We start from the raw sequence: 18693 nt of genomic DNA, 5'->3' as shown, positions 1-18693 counted from the left end.
TCACCTCGCACTTGTTATTTATTTCCTTTAATGTGGTTTTGCAACATATTGACACTATTTTGTATTTCATATGAAAAAGGCGGTTTGAGAATGAGAAGATGTTCACCCACACCTGTGCCATATTAGACGTGTTATTTTGGGTAAGATGATGGGATGTTACTGCGTTGCTTGATGTTATATTGATGACATTTTATATTGTATCTATTTCATTATTTGGCAGTCATCCATCAAAGGGCATTATCCCATATGGGGGGCATCTCCTAGCACATATTTATGTGATGCGACCCATTGTAGCTATGTGCGTGGGAAGTCACCCAAACCTAGCATGCTGTGGCGGAGATGTGATTATGTAAGTCCCTACATATATTTAAAAAAATTCTCACTAAGTTTCCCATTTTGTGGATAATGAGGTTATGTTTTAATTTGCAGATGTACATCCCTGTCAACAATGGAGGCGCCCATTGGTTGGCAGCATGTGTGGACTTGAGGGCCTGACATATTGATTTATACGATCCAAATATGGGAAATAAATATGTCCAGAATAAAGAGTTGAACAATGCGGAATGCCTTACGTATATGCTGCCTTACCTATTAAGGGATGGGGGATATTACGAGAAGAATCCAGACGTGCCTCCCACTTTAGAGCCATTCACAATGACCATGATCAAAGATGCACCCCGCCAAGATAATGGGTATGAATGTGTTGTCATTTCAAACCATTTCTATTGCTGCTGTTTTATTATGGTTACGTGTGGAAATACAAGTGGTTGGTTTTCATTAATGCTAATCATTAATACTATTCTGCAAGGGTGATTGTGGCGTCTACGCTTTGAAATTTATTGAATACAAGAGTAGTGAGGAGAATCTTTCATTTGGCCTGGAAGACATTAGGTTTTTTAGAAAAAAATATGCTGCTGATTTGTACTTTAATAAACTTTCAATGTAGATCGTATGTTTAATGTTATGACACCCTATACTAATGTTATCTTAATATGCTGAACCTAGCTTTAGTAATGATAACTGTTGAAAAAAAAAAAGAGAAAAGAAGACCCTCGGTTGTGATAAAAATTAAAGCATAGATGATTACCGATGGTGCATCGATAATTCCCGATTCACCATCGGTAATTATCGATACGCTTTCGGTAATATCAATTCACGTTTTTTTTTTCTCCAAATACTCAGCTAATGGGTGTCTCCGGCAAAAACATGCAAATTATACATTCATCAATGACCCCAAACAGAAAAATCCCAAATGTTCCAAAAACGTTCTGCAGTTGGCCAAAATATTTGATTACCGTAGGTTTCATGGATAATTACCGAAACCCTAGTGGTAATCATATTTTACCAATGTTATGGCCCCCACAAGTCCCATAACGTGTGTTAAATGCAAAAACATGCAAAATATGGATTATTAAATGATCCTAATGAGAGAAAAGCCCAAAATTTCTTAAAAAGTTCTCATATTGGCAAAATAAATATGATTACTGTAGACTTTCAGTAATTGCCGATGAAACCTACGGTAATCAATTTATACTCTCTGGAAAAATTATCGTAGATTTTATCGGTAATTACCGAAACCCCTGTGGTAATTACATTGTACCAATTTTTTGGGCCTCACAAGTCCCCTAACGTGTGTTAAATGCAAAAACATGCAAAATATGGATTATTAAATGATCGTACTGAGAGAAAAGCCCAAAATTTCTTAAAAAGATCTCAAATTGGCAAAATAAATATGATTGCTGTAGACTTTCAGTAATTACCGATTAAACCAACGATAATCAATTTATACTCTCTGGAAAAATTACCGTAGGTTTCATCGGTATTACCGAAACCCCAATGGTAATCACATTTTATAAATTTTTTTGCCCCCCACAAGTACCCTAATGTGTGTTAAATGCAAAAACATGCAAAATTTAGATTCTTCAATGATCCTAAGTGGAAAAAACCCAGCAGTTTGGAAAATTTTGACACTCTGATAACTTTTTCCAATCTTTTGGGGTTTTTTCTCCTTACAATCAATGAAGAATCCATAATTTGCATGTTGTTCCATTCAACATACATTAGGGGATTTTTGGGGCCCAAAAAATTGGTAAAATGTGATTACCATAGGAGTTTCGGTAATTACCAATGAAATCTACGGTAATTTTTCCAGAGAGTATAAATTGATTACCGTAGGTTTCATCGGTAATTACCGAAATCCTATAGTAATCATAATTATTTTGCCAATATGAGATCTTTTTAAGAAATTTTGGGCTTTTCTCTCCTGACGATCAATGAAAAATCCATAATTTGCATGTTTTTGCATTTAGCACACGTTAGGGGACTTGTGGGTCCCAAAAAATTGGTAAAATTAATTACCATAGGGGTTTCGGTAATTACAGATGAAATCTACGATAATTTTTCCAGAGAGTATAAATTGATTACCATAGGTTTCATTGGTAATTACTGAAAGCTTACAGTAATCATATTTATTTTGCCAATATGAGAACTTTTTAAGAAATTTTGGGCTTTTCTCTCCTTACAATCAATGAAAAATCCATAATTTGCATGTTTTTGCATTTAACACACGTTAGGGGACTTGTGGGGCCCAAAAAATTGGTACAATGTGATTACCACAGGGGTTACGGTAATTACCGTTGCAATCTACGGTAATTTTTCCAGAGAGTATAAATTGATTACAGTTTCATCGGTAATTACCGAAAGTCTATAGTAATCATATTTATTTTGCCAATATGAGAACTTTTTAAGAAATTTTAGGCTTTTCTCTCATTTGGATCATTTAATAATCCATATTTTGCATGTTTTTGCATTTAACATACGTTAGGGGACTTGGGGGGCCCAAAAAATTGGTACAATGTGATTACCACAGGGGTTTCGGTAATTACCGATGAAATATACGGTAATTTTTCCAGAGAGTATAAATTGATTACCGTAGGTTTAATCGGTAATTACCGAAAGTCTACAGCAATCATATTTATTTTGCCAATTTGAGATCTTTTTAAGAAATTTTGGGCTTTTTTTCTTAGTAGGATCATTTAATAATCCATATTTTGCATGTTTTTGCATTTAACACACGTGAGGGGACTTGTGAGGCCCAAAAAATTGGTACAATGTGATTACCATAGGGGTTTCGGTAATTATCGATGAAATTTACGGTAATTTTTCCCGAGAGTATAAATTGATTACCGTAGGTTTCATCGGTAATTACCGAACGTCTACAGTAATCATATTTATTTTGCTGATATGAGAACTTTTTAAGAAATTTTGGGCTTTTCTCTCATTAGGGTCATTTAATAATCCATATTTTGCATGTGGTGGCATTTAACATACATTATGGGACTTGTGGGGCCCAAAAAATCGGTCAAATGTGATAACCATTGAGGTTTCGGTAATTACTGATGAAACCTACGGTAATGTTTCCAGAGAGTATAAGTTGATTACCGAAGGTTTAATCGGTAATTACCAACGGTATACAATAATCGTATTTTTTTTGCAATTTGAGAACTTTTTTAGAGATTTTGGGGTTTTCTCTCCTTAAGATCATGTAAGCATCCACATTTTGCATGTTCTTGCATTTAACACACATTAGGGGACTGGTGGGGGCCATAAAATTGGTAAAATGCGATTACCATTGGGGTTTCGGTAATTACCGATGAAACCTACGGTAATGTTTGTAGCAAAAACAAATTGAATGTAAGCACTTATTAATGCCGTTTGATCTCTTACTTTGTCAGAAGTTATCATTAATAATGCTACATTTAGCATATTATTGGTTGGAACACACATGATTGAAGTTGTCGGATGGAATTGTGGTGATTCTTTTACAACGGTGTACAAATGTCAATTACCGACGATGCATCGGTCATTACCATTGGGCAGTAATATCATCCGTGCAATATTAAGAAACCTACAAACAACTGAACCAAAAATTGAACACAGAATGATATGTTATCAAAACAATACGACAGATGAATTTGACAACAAAAGAACACATAAAACCAACGTTTATTATGCCAAAACACATGTTACGCGGTTGAGCAACTAATTGCATTCTTGACTACATTGCATACACATGCATACCACATAACATGGCCCCATTGTCTTAAGATAGCGTCGCGCGATTTATGGGCCTTTGGTTCAATGGTGCTGTTGGTTGGTAGTGCTATTAAGAGGTACGGCAGCGGAGCATGATTTGCTGCTGTGACCAATCTGTTTGCACCTCCCGCATCTATATTGATGACGTTCCTCTCCTTGAGATTGAATCCTCTTCTTTCTCGGTCTTCCTGATTGTTTGCCAATTTGAGGTGGAAGTACAACCTGGTTTATGACATCATCTGGAGCATGCCACTGACATTTATCTCCAAGTGGATATATGGTTTCTGAATATGCGTTATGGAGTGAGTCAACCGAGTAATGTGCCGAGCAAAGGATATATTGAGAAATATGTCGATGCTTACATGCTGCAATTGCATGGACACAAGGAAATCCATCAATGTCAAATTCCTTGCATGAGCACGTCTTATTTTCTAAGTTAACAACTCCAACGAACATGCCATGGCCAACAACTTGAAACTCATATAAGTTCATTGGAATAACACATAAGCCTCTACCATTATTTGAGCGCTCTTGCATGATATTTTCCAACCAATCAGTAACAGGAGTTTGCACTGCAGCTGCGTTAGTTCGACGTTCATACCACCACCTTTGCAAGACATCACGAATGTGATCTAGTAATGACAAAACAGGTTTATCCCTAGCATCAAGAAGCATAGAGTTCATGTTCTTTGCGATGCTAGTTGTCATTATGTTGTATCTATTGCCCGGAAAATGTGATCTAGCCAATTTTGCAGGACTTGCATCCTTGAGATATTGTACAACTTCAATACTAACCCCTTCTAAAAGCTGCATGGCCTTATCAAAATCCTCAACAATATATGCTCTAGCTGCATCATTAAAAGTTGATATAATCGCATTGACATTACCTTTAAACTTCTTAGCACGTAAATTTGTACCAAGATGATATGTGCAGTGGCCATGGTGATTATTAAGGAAAACTGTACATATCGGTTTTGCAATGCTCTTGTGTTTATTCGATATAAAAGCTATATTCGGATCATCCCCAAACGCTTCTTTAAAGCTTTCAAAAAACCACGTGTAAGCTGCATTCGTCTCCCCAAGGCCTATTCCATAAGTAAGTGGATAAATTTGATTGTTCCCATCCAAACATGATGCAATATATAACAAACCTCTATATCTATTCTTCAGTGTAGTTCCATCGACAGCTACGACTCTCTGCATATGTTGAAACCCTCTAATCCTAGCTCCAAGTGCCATGAAAAAAATATAAAAATCTGTTTTGATCATCAGTTTCAATTTGAGTAAACGTAACTGGATTTTTGCTCTTCAAAATGTGACTCCATAAATGAAGTTCTGCATATGAATCTTCTGGTGTGCCCCACAAACCTGATAGTGCAACTTCCTTAGCGGCCCATGCTTTGTTGTAGCTTATGTTTACTCCGTAATTAGAGCGAATGTCATGCACGATATCTCGGGGTTTGTATTGCCTTGAAATCCCATCAAACGTTGGCTGGATGATGTCTTCGATAACTGAACTTGTTACTTGATGATGATCCCTTTTCATGATATTTAAAGAGCAAATATGCTCATCCTTGAAGGCCTCTATATTATCACCATGTAGTTTGGTAGCACGCATTCGCCACATGCAATTGTCGTTTGCACATACAACCTCATATCGAACTCTATCTGACTTCTTGACCTTGAATTCAAAATTTCTCCTTAGTGCATAAAGACTAGGCTTCTTCTGTAGCGCATTCTTACTCCCAAAGAGTTGGTTGATTCGAATGATTTCATGGGCATTGACAGATGAGAAGCGACGGTTAACCCTAAGTTCAGCCATAGATGCAGTAGAATCCTGTTGAATGTCCAAATGGTTTTTGGTACAAGGAGAGGCAAGCACATCATCATTCTCATTATCAATTGGACTATTACCATAAAGAGACTCACCATGTCGACTATCACCAGCTGAAAGTCCCAAATGTTGAGTCCAACAAATGTCACGTAACCCATCTTCACTATTAGTGTTGACCTCAACCTCAAATTGTTCATCTTGATCATAATCATGTCCACGATATTCATTCATATCATTAATGTTGAAGCACTCATTATCATGATCATGTTCCACAGATTGAACATTGTTTTCACAAATTTGATTTTTGGAGAATCCAGGTTGAGTTTCCGGCACATGAAGTTCGGTCGCTGGGGACTGCATGTCAGCATCAGAGGTACAAGTAGCTGTCTTAGGGAATTGCAGATAGTGGGGCAATAGTCATAAATCCTGAACTTGTAGGTATCCTATTCACAACACATCCATCAGTATTAATACTCTGTGGAACCCTGGATAACACGTCAACAATAAGTGGAGACCTGTCTTGAGGTCTGTGTGAACTATACTCTTCTATAAAACTTTGTAGGTCTTCATCATTTTCCACAACGTATGGCTCATATGACAAACACACATGGTATATGAACTTGAAGATTAATTGATGTTGTGTAGAATCTAATTTAAGAGCGTTGTAGACAACATCTTCAAGTCCTGCCAATGTACAAATCCTTTTGATACGTATAATCTTCGTTTTTCTATGTTGGTATCTCCAAGTACCTTCAGAACATACACTCCATGTTCCATCATAGAACACTAAAACTAAAATTTGTGACATTGAGCACAAAGAGTTTACCAATTCAAAACATAATAAGTATTTCCTTGTCATAAGCTTGTGGTAATTCGTGAGGTCGTATGACTAAAAATAATTGTAATCGTAAAATCTTTGCTGGAACGTTTAACTATAATCGTGAAGCAAAAGTAATAAAAAAATACAAATGCATTTTCAGTAAATGAGTACAGAAAATAAGCCAAACAATTATATTATTAACGCCTAGTGGAATAGCATTTTCAATACAAATACAAATGCATTTTCAGTAAATGAGTAAAGATAAAATACAAATGCATTTTCAGTAAATGAGTACAAATGCGTTTTAAATGTTGCATATTAACACCTAGTAGAATAGCTACTCTTGACAGACATAGTGGATCAAGTAGATTAAGATGTCAAATTTGTGGCATATGTGCTAAATCATAACATAACATTAGCTTGAATGGATGTAATGTTGACAATGTGGTGTTCTGTGGATTATTTTGTTAAACATCATAAATATAGTTACATTTAGCATGTTATTCGTTTACAATAACATTAGAGAAGTGGACAAATTCAATTGTCCAATCGGTTTGCTTTTAGAAAATGGAAAAGTTAAATATTCCGATGGAACTGCCATTAAATTTTCCAACAAGCAAGTGTTTCATAATTACTGATGGATTGTATGTAACAAACAAAGGTTGTAATTTTCAAATGGAAATTTCTGAACCATTTATGGATTGTTTTACATAAAATAGCACCAACATAGAACTTGCACTTATATATCATGTCAAAACGTGACAAACAATGAATCCAATATAAGGAAAAAATGTATACATATCTGTACATATATATATATATATATATGTATATATATACACATACCAAAAAATCTTTAATTCTGATCAGCAGAAACGTAGAATTTAATTACACCATTTTGAAGTGTATGGGCTCCACAATGAAGATTTTCAGTCTTGTTGTTATCACAAAAGATTGGGGGTATGCAAGGAGAGTGAACTGAATTGAAGGTGGTATTGTGTTTTCTGCAATGGTTTGTCAGTGCGAAGAAAGGCTAAAATGTACATAACCAACAAAAGAGAAAGAGAAAGGAAGACACACAGTATTCATTTAATGTGGTAGCAGGGAGAGTAAGAGAGAGAGGGATAGAAATTAATGAGGGTAAATGATAAATGGGAGATGGTAAAAAAATTATTTAAATATTTTCCACTTTATTCGACAGTTAATGAGAAATGAGGGTAGATGAGAAATGGGAAACTGTTACATTTATTTTACACTTTCATATCCATTTATTTAAATATTTTCCATAAGTGCACAATTAATTCCCTCCTAACAATTCTCGTTTGGACATACTACCATGGAGCCGCATTTTAAAAGTGATTGGAAGAAGCTTGCAAGCTGGGAATACTCTGGAATCTAAAACTAACTACATTTCAATGCATACCATTCAAACAAGTTCAGATGGTCAGAAACTAGAGAGCCAATATTTGAGAACTCAATTATCATCCATTTAAATTCTCATCCTTCTTATTTATTGCTTTTCCACATATCAAATAATATGGAGAATTTAATAATAAAATTGGGTCCTTATACATCATCTTGACACGAGAATCATGTACAAAAACTAAAAACAAAATCTGAATTAGCAAGAGGAAATTGTACAAGTGTTTTATGAATAAAAACTAGAGAATATTACGGCTCCTCCAAAAGCCTCTGTTGGTATTAATCCCGAATTGACTCAATGTTCCCCATCAATGTCAAAATCTCGAACACTAACTGGCACCATAATTGGTATAATGCCAAACTTTAATGACAGGATTAAAAGCATACGGGTCACCTCCACTAAAACGGAGACCGATTTGATACCTGGATGAAATCAAACAAAATATCTGCAGTTAGTTACAATATTTAGCATACAAGTTTCAAAGAAAATAATGAAATACCTAGAGTATCCATAAAGAAGTATAAAGGTTCAAATCTAACAATTGAGGCAATAGCTCATACCTAGTAATATCCCTTGGTCTCTATGAATTGTATGGAACCAAAATCCAATCTCATAGACTGATTTGCTAAAGGATGCCAAAATCTCCAAAACAGCAAAAAAAAGGAAGAATGTGAAAATGTTTTCCATCACATTCTTTTGCTACTTCCTTGTCAAACTCTGCCAACCTTCCAAAGTGCAGCATCAAATTCATCCACCAGTAATCTAACAAGTACAAAACATGTAGCAGAGAACAAACTACACATCACAGATGCAACAAATCAAACAAAACATCAACATGATCAACATTAAACAATGCTTTGGATTGCCAATAACCAAAAATTAATAAAAATAAATAAATAACAAACAGTAGAAGAATAAGAAAAAGCATACCATTACACAACACAACTACGGTAATAAAAAGATAAGCAATGGCACCAGGCAACTAAGTACAGCAAAGACATACATTAAATAAGTATCACATGCGACTATGTAAAGCAATAAATTAAATAAGTATCACATGCAAAACAGTGACTAATGAACAGTCGAACTTTTACCCTTATTTTACAAGAGCTCATTTGTTCTATCTATGGAGAAACCACAAACATTACTTAACTTTAATAGCATCTAGCTACCATTTTTAGAGCTGTCAAGGAAAAGATTCATACAAATCTAAAAGACCCAAGTATCCATGCAAAACAACGTACACCTAAATGCAGATAAAAAAATTGCTACTACAGTATGCATCATATTTGCAATACCAAATGCAAATTATCAAACACGCAGGAACCTTAAAGGCAACAGATTTTACATCATAATTAGATGCATAAGCATAAGCAACTAACCATCATACTTAATCAATTTTTCATACCAATCACAAATTTCCAATAAATGGACAAAATTATTCTAAATTTCATAAAATGTTTTAGAGTCTTTAGCATATATGTTGAAACATTCCTTACATAATTGCCAATGAAGAGTTCACGTTAATATTCAATTTCATTTCTGCCTTGTCATTTTCCAAATAGACCTTTTAACAAAATAACTAACAAATATTGAATTCTTATTCAACACATATTCCGCTCGTTAGCCTAAAGCCACTTAAAAAAATGATTACATAACCTCTTGTACCTTGATGTCAATGAAATAAGGTAAGCCATAAGTCTCAATAGCTCCAAAATTGTCCATGACCCTCCAAATAGAAGTTTGAAACATCCATCTTTCAGACTAACTATTCAAAGGGCAATCTTTTCTTTTATGGAGTTGGGGAACTGTATTACAAACCCCCAACTTTAACCAGTTTAACCATCAAGCTCAATAGGAAAAAAGGAACTCTTGTCCTAATAAAGTTAAAATTACTTTTACATATATATATATAATGAACAACAGACAACAAATAACGAAAACCAATGCAACCCCTAAATCATCATAGGCGACGCTTTTGATGAGTGAGAAATAAGAGATACGAGAATCTAAACCTTTTGGTTGTTGTCTTCTCTCCTGAGATAGAAGAAGAACTCCGTGTAAAGTGAATAGCAGACCCAACTCCAAAAACTCCAATGGTTTCATTCACATAAAGCGATTTACAATCAGGATTTTCTGTTTCCTTCGACATAAAAACAGAGGGAAAACCTCGCAAGACTCTGATTGACAGGTAAACCAATCCAAAGCTTTCGCATTGGAAGGCACAGCGACCTTTAGAAATCCTCACAAAATCACATATGAAATGAAAACCAAACAAAACGACATAGTATCAAAACAGCAAAGTTTTACGGAATTTTCCAGTACCTGAAATCGAAAGAACACATTGGAGGTAGAAGGAGGATTTAGCTTCAACTTCCCCACAACATCTTTGATATTCTCTAATCCCTTCTCAAGTGTCAATGCCGGGGGTAGAGTATGTGTAATGCAAGTCTCCACCACAAAATCCCCGTCCTCCATTCCCAAATCCTTACCGATTTCCATTATCAGACCGTCAAATCGCACACCGAACACTACCTAAAACAAAAATTACAAAAGTATAACGAAAAAAATTACAGAAATACAAAAAAAAAAAAAAACATAACCCTAATTTCGATTTCAACTTATCCTAAAAGCAATCAGGGAAAAAAAAAAAAAACACCCCACAAATGTTTTAAAAAAACCTTAGAAACCACTCAAATCGAAAAGTCAAAGGAAAAATGAAGCAAACAGACCATGCATTTTATCAGAGAGGCCAAGTGAAACAGCAAGCTTAGGCATCTGCTTCTGCCATGCAGTACCACCCTTGAGCTTTGTATGCAAATCCACGTCCTCGTTCTTCACAATACCCTAATTTCAAATTACAAACCATCAATTTCTTTGTATGGAATTTTGGTGACCGGAGAGACGAAACGGGGCTGTTTGGCAAAAGGGCAACTAAGTGAAGAAAGCTTGATGGATGAATGAGAAGAGATGAGCCAGCTTTAGGGAAGGGTGATGAAGGAGAAGAGAACAGTCAGGTGAAGAAAAGAAAGAAATAACATAAAATAAAAAAAAGTAAAAATATTTAATTTGGATATAAGAGTATTTTAGGATTATTAAAAATTGAAAGGGTAGAAAAAAAAAAATAGCAAATGAAGGGGTAAAAATCATGAAACTCATCCTTATAAGGGCATTGGGCCAAATTCCCCAAATTTAAAATAGCCTCAATTTGGTTGGGCTGAACTTAAATAACTCTAATCCAACACAAACCAAACTTGCATTTTAAATGGGACCCTATTAGGTGTTCTAAGGGCGTGCATTATGACAATGTTATTCCTAATAGAATTTTAGCAATAAAGAAATTGAGTAAACAACGGATGATGGAAGTGATTTTTGAAATTCAATAATATTTTTGTAATTAAACCAAATTTAAAGAGACATATGTGAAATTAACCTTAAAAAAGAAAAGGGTTAAGGCCTCTTACAATGTGGCAAGAGCATTATATCAATGCACACTTTTGTATCCCATTCAATAGCTTTGAGCTTATCTTTTTACATTTGGAATGTATTTATCTTAACAGTGTATTAGTACAAGTTTTGCTCTCTGCCAGGATATATCTAAGATACACAGAGAATATAAAGTAAACAAATACATTATATTCTTTTATTATTTTTGAAAATGACATTCCTTATACACGATCATCTTTTCTTCTACTACTGCAATTTACGTAAATTTTTAAAAAAAATCCCTACGCATTTGAGAAAATATTTAGTTTCAAATTTCCAAATATTATTTAAATGTTTGGCAGATCCCAACTAAATAATATTCAAATATTTATTTATATATTTAGTACATATCAACAGTTTAATTGAAAATGAATCTATTTTTGGCATTAAAAAATGAGTTATATTTTCATGGTAGAAACAAAAATCTTTAATCTATCCAATTCAATATAGCCAATTATTTTTTTAAATTATTTTTTATAGATTTTCATTTATATTTTGCAAAATTTCATTGTAGTCCTTTTACTTTTTATTTCTGTATAATTTTAGCCTCTTTTATATATATATATATATTTTTTTTTTTTCAATTTTATATTCATTGTTGTACAAACTATTAGTGTTTTTGCAGCGGTAAAATAATAGAGAATACGTCTTCGCATCCAGGATTTAAATCTTGATCTAAATAACATTATAAGCTTTTTAATAATTTGATTCACATTGAAACTAAACTGAAACAAAAATGAAAATGAGGGACTATACTGAATTTTTCCAACGCAAGTTTACTTTTTTGCCAAAAGTACCAAAAAGAAGGGCCAAAGTGAACTAGAATGGGATGGGTGTTTTAAATCTGGGGTAGTATAGCTTTACCAGTGCAATTATTTAATTTTTTGATCATGTTGCACTTTTTCAACTTATAAGTGAGAGAATGTGTTAGGGTCGCAGTGGCAGCTCAATTGGCAGAGCAAGCCACAACCCACCAGGGAAGTAAAAATCGGCGAGACAGTGGAAATGTCGCCAACAGTTTCCGTTGTCGACGTTGTCCGACACCGACAGGGGGGGGGGGGGGAAGAAGTTTCTTGCACGCGTGTCATCGATCTGTCGCCGGAATCGATGGAAGTCGATGGAATCGTCCATTGTCGGTGAAGATGTCGGGTTTTGGGTGGATAAGGTGGAAAGATCGGGCCGGTTGTCGATGGGAAAATGTTGAAATTTCTGGATATATCGGCCGGACTGGTTCATACCTTTACAGTTTTACTAATCGAAGATAATTATATTTACATATGAAATGAGATGAGAATAATGATTGGGAATGAAGAATTCATTCGGTTCGGGGGGGAATAAAGGGAAATTGATGCAGCAAACAAAGAATCAATCCAATTAACCAAACAGCAGAAGAAAAATACAGAAAAAATAAAGAACATAATGATTGGGAATGAAGAATTCATTCGGTTCGGGGGGAATAAAGGGAAATTGATGCAGCAAACAAAGAATCAATCCAATTTACCAAACAGCAGAAGAAAAATACAGAAAAAATAAAGAAAATAATGATTGGGAATGAAGAATTCATTCGGTTCGGGAGGAATGAGGGGAAATTGATGCAGCAAACAAAGAATCAATCCAATTTTCCAAACAGCAGAAGAAAAATACAGAAAAAATAAAGAAAACTAAAAAGTTAGAACTTAGAAGAGCAGAGCAGCGAGAAAGAGAAATACCCAGGGCTCCAGCGACGCTACTCCCATATCTCCCCTTCACGCACTGACGCACGCAGTCAATCGTTTATGAAGCCTGGTGCTACTTCTTCAATTCCACCACCATTTAGCTAATTTTTTCTCTTTTTGTTTATGATCTTTCCTTCTTGAATACCATTAACCATCTGTCAATTTGCTAGCAAGGCAAATAAATTTTTTTTTTTTTTAACCCCATGTGTTATGAGTCTTGGGTGTGTGTGTTTGCTGTGTGTTTGGTCGGCCGGGAGAAGAAGTTTGAAGAGATGGCCGGCCGAGAAGAGAGAAGAGGGGAAAGAGAGGGCCGGCCGGAGGGGGGGAAGAGATGGGGGTTTCACAGAGAGAAGAGACGAGAAGAGAAGAGAAGAGAGAGGCCGAAATTAGGAAATTGGGTTTTTTTTTTTTTTTTTTTTTTTTTTGCTTTTTTGGTTGTTATTGGCTTAAAAAAAAAAAATTGAATGAGAGGGTGAGAGTCGAAATTGAAGAAATAAAACATGAATGAATGTGCCGAAATGATTGATTGTTTGATTTTTTTTTTTAAAATATTAATCAAGTATGATACCGAAAGTATAGGAAAAAAATTTGAAATGAAAAAAATAATAAGTTTACTGTGAGTTCACATGCTCTGAGCCTCTGAGCCTCTGACTGAAAAAGTAAAAGTGACGAAAAAAAAATAATCAAACAATTGCAGAAACAAATAATACAACGAGAGAATTGCGGAAAGAAATAATAAAATAAAGTTATTATAGGCAAGTTGGTGCTGTCGTTTTTGTTTTTTTTTTTAAAGTACATTCACGAGACAATTATAATTTTGAAGAGGTAAGGAAATGAATGTACTATAAAAATGCGTGTATAGCACCTCAGCCATATTTTGATGTTTTGAATCCGTCTGTTTCACTTTCAGCATAAATCATAGAGAGAGTAAACATAAAACTTCAGAAAAATGAAATTGAGTGCACGCGAAATTTTCACTGCAGTAATTAGTTTTTAATCTTCTTTTTTTTCTTTATTTAACATTTATATTCATAAAAGGAAGAACTTTTGGAAGATCCACGTTAGAACAAAAATCTCAATTCACAATTTCTAGATCCTCAAAAGTAAGCATTTCAATAATAAATATTGTTAAAATTGTGTTTATTATTTAACAATTTCTAATTATTATTGTTATTATTCTTATTAATATTCTTATTATTTATATTATTATTAATATTGTTATTATTATTATAATTAATATTAATATTATTGTTATTTTTTTCTAATTTATTATTGTTATTATATTTATTATTGTTATTAGTATTAATTTTATTATTATTATTATTAATATTGTTATTATGGTTATTATTCTTCTTCTTATTATTGTTATTATTATTATTATCATGTTGTCATTATTTATATTATTATTAATATTGTTATTATTTATATTATTTTTAATATTGTTATTATTGTTATTATTATCATGATTGTTATGAATATTGTTATTATTGTTGATGTTATTACTTTTATTAATGTAGTCATTATTATTTCTATTATTAATATTATTATTAATGTTGTTATGATTGTTGTTTATTATTATTATTATTAATATTATTATTATTGTTATTTTTCTTCTAATTATTATTCTTATTATATTTATTATCGTTATTAGTATTAATGTTGTTATTATTGTTATTAATATTGTTATTATGGTTATTATTCTTCTTCTTACTATTGTTATTATTATTATTATTATCAAGTTGTTATTATTTATATTATTATTAATATTGTTATTATTATCATGATTATTATTAATGTTGTTATTATTGTTGATGTTATTATTTTTATTAATGTAGTTATTATTATTTCTATTATTAATATTATTATTAATATTGTTATTATTGTTGTTTATTATTATTATTAATATTATTATTATTGTTATTTTTCTTCCAATTATTATTCTTATTATATTTATTATCGTTATTAGTATTAATGTTGTTATTATTGTTATTAATATTGTTATTATGGTTATTCTTCTTCTTCTTCTTCTTATTGTTATTATTATTATTATTATCAAGTTGTTATTATTTATATTATTATTAATATTGTTATTATTATCATGATTATTATTAATGTTGTTATTATTGTTGATGTTAATATTTTTATTAATGTGGTTATTATTATTTCTATTATTAATAGTATTATTAACGTTGTTATTATTGTTGTTTATTATTATTATTAATATTATTATTATTGTTATTTTTCTTCTAATTATTATTCTTATTATATTTATTATCGTTATTAGTATTAATGTTGTTATTATTGTTATTAATATTGTTATTATGGTTATTATTATTCTTCTTACTATTGTTATTATTATTATTATCATGTTGTCATTATTTATATTATTATTAATATTGTTATTATTATCATGATTATTATTAATGTTGTTATTATTGTTGATGTTATTATTTTTATTAATGTATTTATTATTATTTATATTATTAATATTATTATTAATGTTGTTATTACTGTTGTTTATTATTATTATTAATATTATTATTATTGTTATTTTTCTTCTAATTATTATTCTTCTTATATTTATTATCGTTATTAGTATTAATGTTGTTATCATTGTTATTAATATTGTTATTATGGTTATTATTCTTCTTCTTCTTATTGTTATTATTATTATTATTATCAAGTTGTTATTATTTATATTATTATTAATATTGTTATTATTATCATGATTATTATTAATGTTGTTATTATTGTTGATGTTATTATTTTTATTAATGTGGTTATTATTATTTCTATTATTAATATTATTATTAATATTATTATTATTGTTATTTTTCTTCCAATTATTATTCTTATTATATTTATTATCGTTATTAGTATTAATGTTGTTATCATTGTTATTAATATTGTTATTATGGTTATTCTTCTTCTTCTTCTTATTGTTATTATTATTATTATTATCAAGTTGTTATTATTTATATTATTATTAATATTCTTATTATTATCATGATTATTATTAATGTTGTTATTATTGTTGATGTTATTATTTTTATTAATGTGGTTATTATTATTTCTATTATTAATATTATTATTAATCTTGTTGTTTATTATTATTATTGTTATTTTCTTCTAATTATTATTCTTATTATATTTATTATCGTTATTAGTATTAATGTTGTTATTATTGTTATTAATATTGTTATTATGGTTATTATTATTCTTCTTACTATTGTTATTATTATTATTATCATGTTGTCATTATTTATATTATTATTAATATTGTTATTATTATCATGATTATTATTAATGTTGTTATTATTGTTGATGTTATTATTTTTATTAATGTATTTATTATTATTTATATTATTAATATTATTATTAATGTTGTTATTACTGTTGTTTATTATTATTATTAATATTATTATTATTGTTATTTTTCTTCTAATTATTATTCTTCTTATATTTATTATCGTTATTAGTATTAATGTTGTTATCATTGTTATTAATATTGTTATTATGGTTATTATTCTTCTTCTTCTTATTGTTATTATTATTATTATTATCAAGTTGTTATTATTTATATTATTATTAATATTGTTATTATTATCATGATTATTATTAATGTTGTTATTATTGTTGATGTTATTATTTTTATTAATGTGGTTATTATTATTTCTATTATTAATATTATTATTAATATTATTATTATTGTTATTTTTCTTCCAATTATTATTCTTATTATATTTATTATCGTTATTAGTATTAATGTTGTTATCATTGTTATTAATATTGTTATTATGGTTATTCTTCTTCTTCTTCTTATTGTTATTATTATTATTATTATCAAGTTGTTATTATTTATATTATTATTAATATTCTTATTATTATCATGATTATTATTAATGTTGTTATTATTGTTGATGTTATTATTTTTATTAATGTGGTTATTATTATTTCTATTATTAATATTATTATTAATCTTGTTGTTTATTATTATTATTGTTATTTTCTTCTAATTATTATTCTTATTATATTTATTATCGTTATTAGTATTAATGTTGTTATTATTGTTATTAATATTGTTATTATGGTTATTATTATTCTTCTTACTATTGTTATTATTATTATTATTATCATGTTGTCATTATTTATATTATTATTAATATTGTTATTATTATCATGATTATTGTTAATGTTGTTATTATTGTTGATGTTATTATTTTTATTAATGTAGTTATTATTATTTCTATTATTAATATTATTATTAATGTTGTTATTATTGTTGTTTATTATTATTATTAATATTATTATTATTATTATTTTTCTTCTAATTATTATTCTTATTATATTTATTATCGTTATTAGTATTAATGTTGTTATTATTGTTATTAATATTGTTATTATGGTTATTATTCTTCTTCTTCTTATTGTTATTATTATTATTATTATCAAGTTGTTATTATTTATATTATTATTAATATTGTTATTATTATCACGATTATTATTAATGTTGTTATTATTGTTGATGTTATTATTTTTATTAATGTGGTTATTATTATTTCTATTATTAATATTATTATTAACGTTGTTATTATTGTTGTTTATTATTATTATTATTAATATTATTATTATTGTCATTTTTCTTCTAATTATTATTCTTATTATATTTATTATCGTTATTAGTGTTAATGTTGTTATTATTGTTATTAATATTGTTATTATGGTTATTATTATTCTTCTTACTATTGTTATTATTATTATTATCATGTTGTCATTATTTATATTATTATTAATATTGTTATTATTATCATGATTATTATTAATGTTGTTATTATTGTTGATGTTATTATTTTTATTAATGTAGTTATTATTATTTCTATTATTAATATTATTATTAATGTTGTTATTATTGTTGTTTATTATTATTATTAATATTATTATTATTGTTATTTTTCTTCTAATTATTATTCTTATTATATTTATTATCGTTATTAGTATTAATGTTGTTATTATTGTTATTAATATTATTATTATGGTTGTTATTCTTCTTCTTCTTATTGTTATTATTATTATTATTATCAAGTTGTTATTATTTATATTATTATTAATATTGTTATTATTATCATGATTATTATTAATGTTGTTATTATTGTTGATGTTATTATTTTTATTAATGTGGTTATTATTATTTCTATTATTAATATTATTATTAACGTTGTTATTATTGTTGTTTATTATTATTATTAATATTATTATTATTGTTATTTTTCTTCTAATTATTATTCTTATTATATTTATTATCATTATTAGTATTAATGTT

The sequence above is a fragment of the Ziziphus jujuba genome, chromosome 9 (assembly GCF_031755915.1).
Source record: "Ziziphus jujuba cultivar Dongzao chromosome 9, ASM3175591v1".
NCBI lineage: Eukaryota > Viridiplantae > Streptophyta > Magnoliopsida > Rosales > Rhamnaceae > Ziziphus > Ziziphus jujuba.
The sequence above is the reverse complement of the archived record's forward strand: the minus strand, read 5'-3'. Positions refer to the sequence as shown.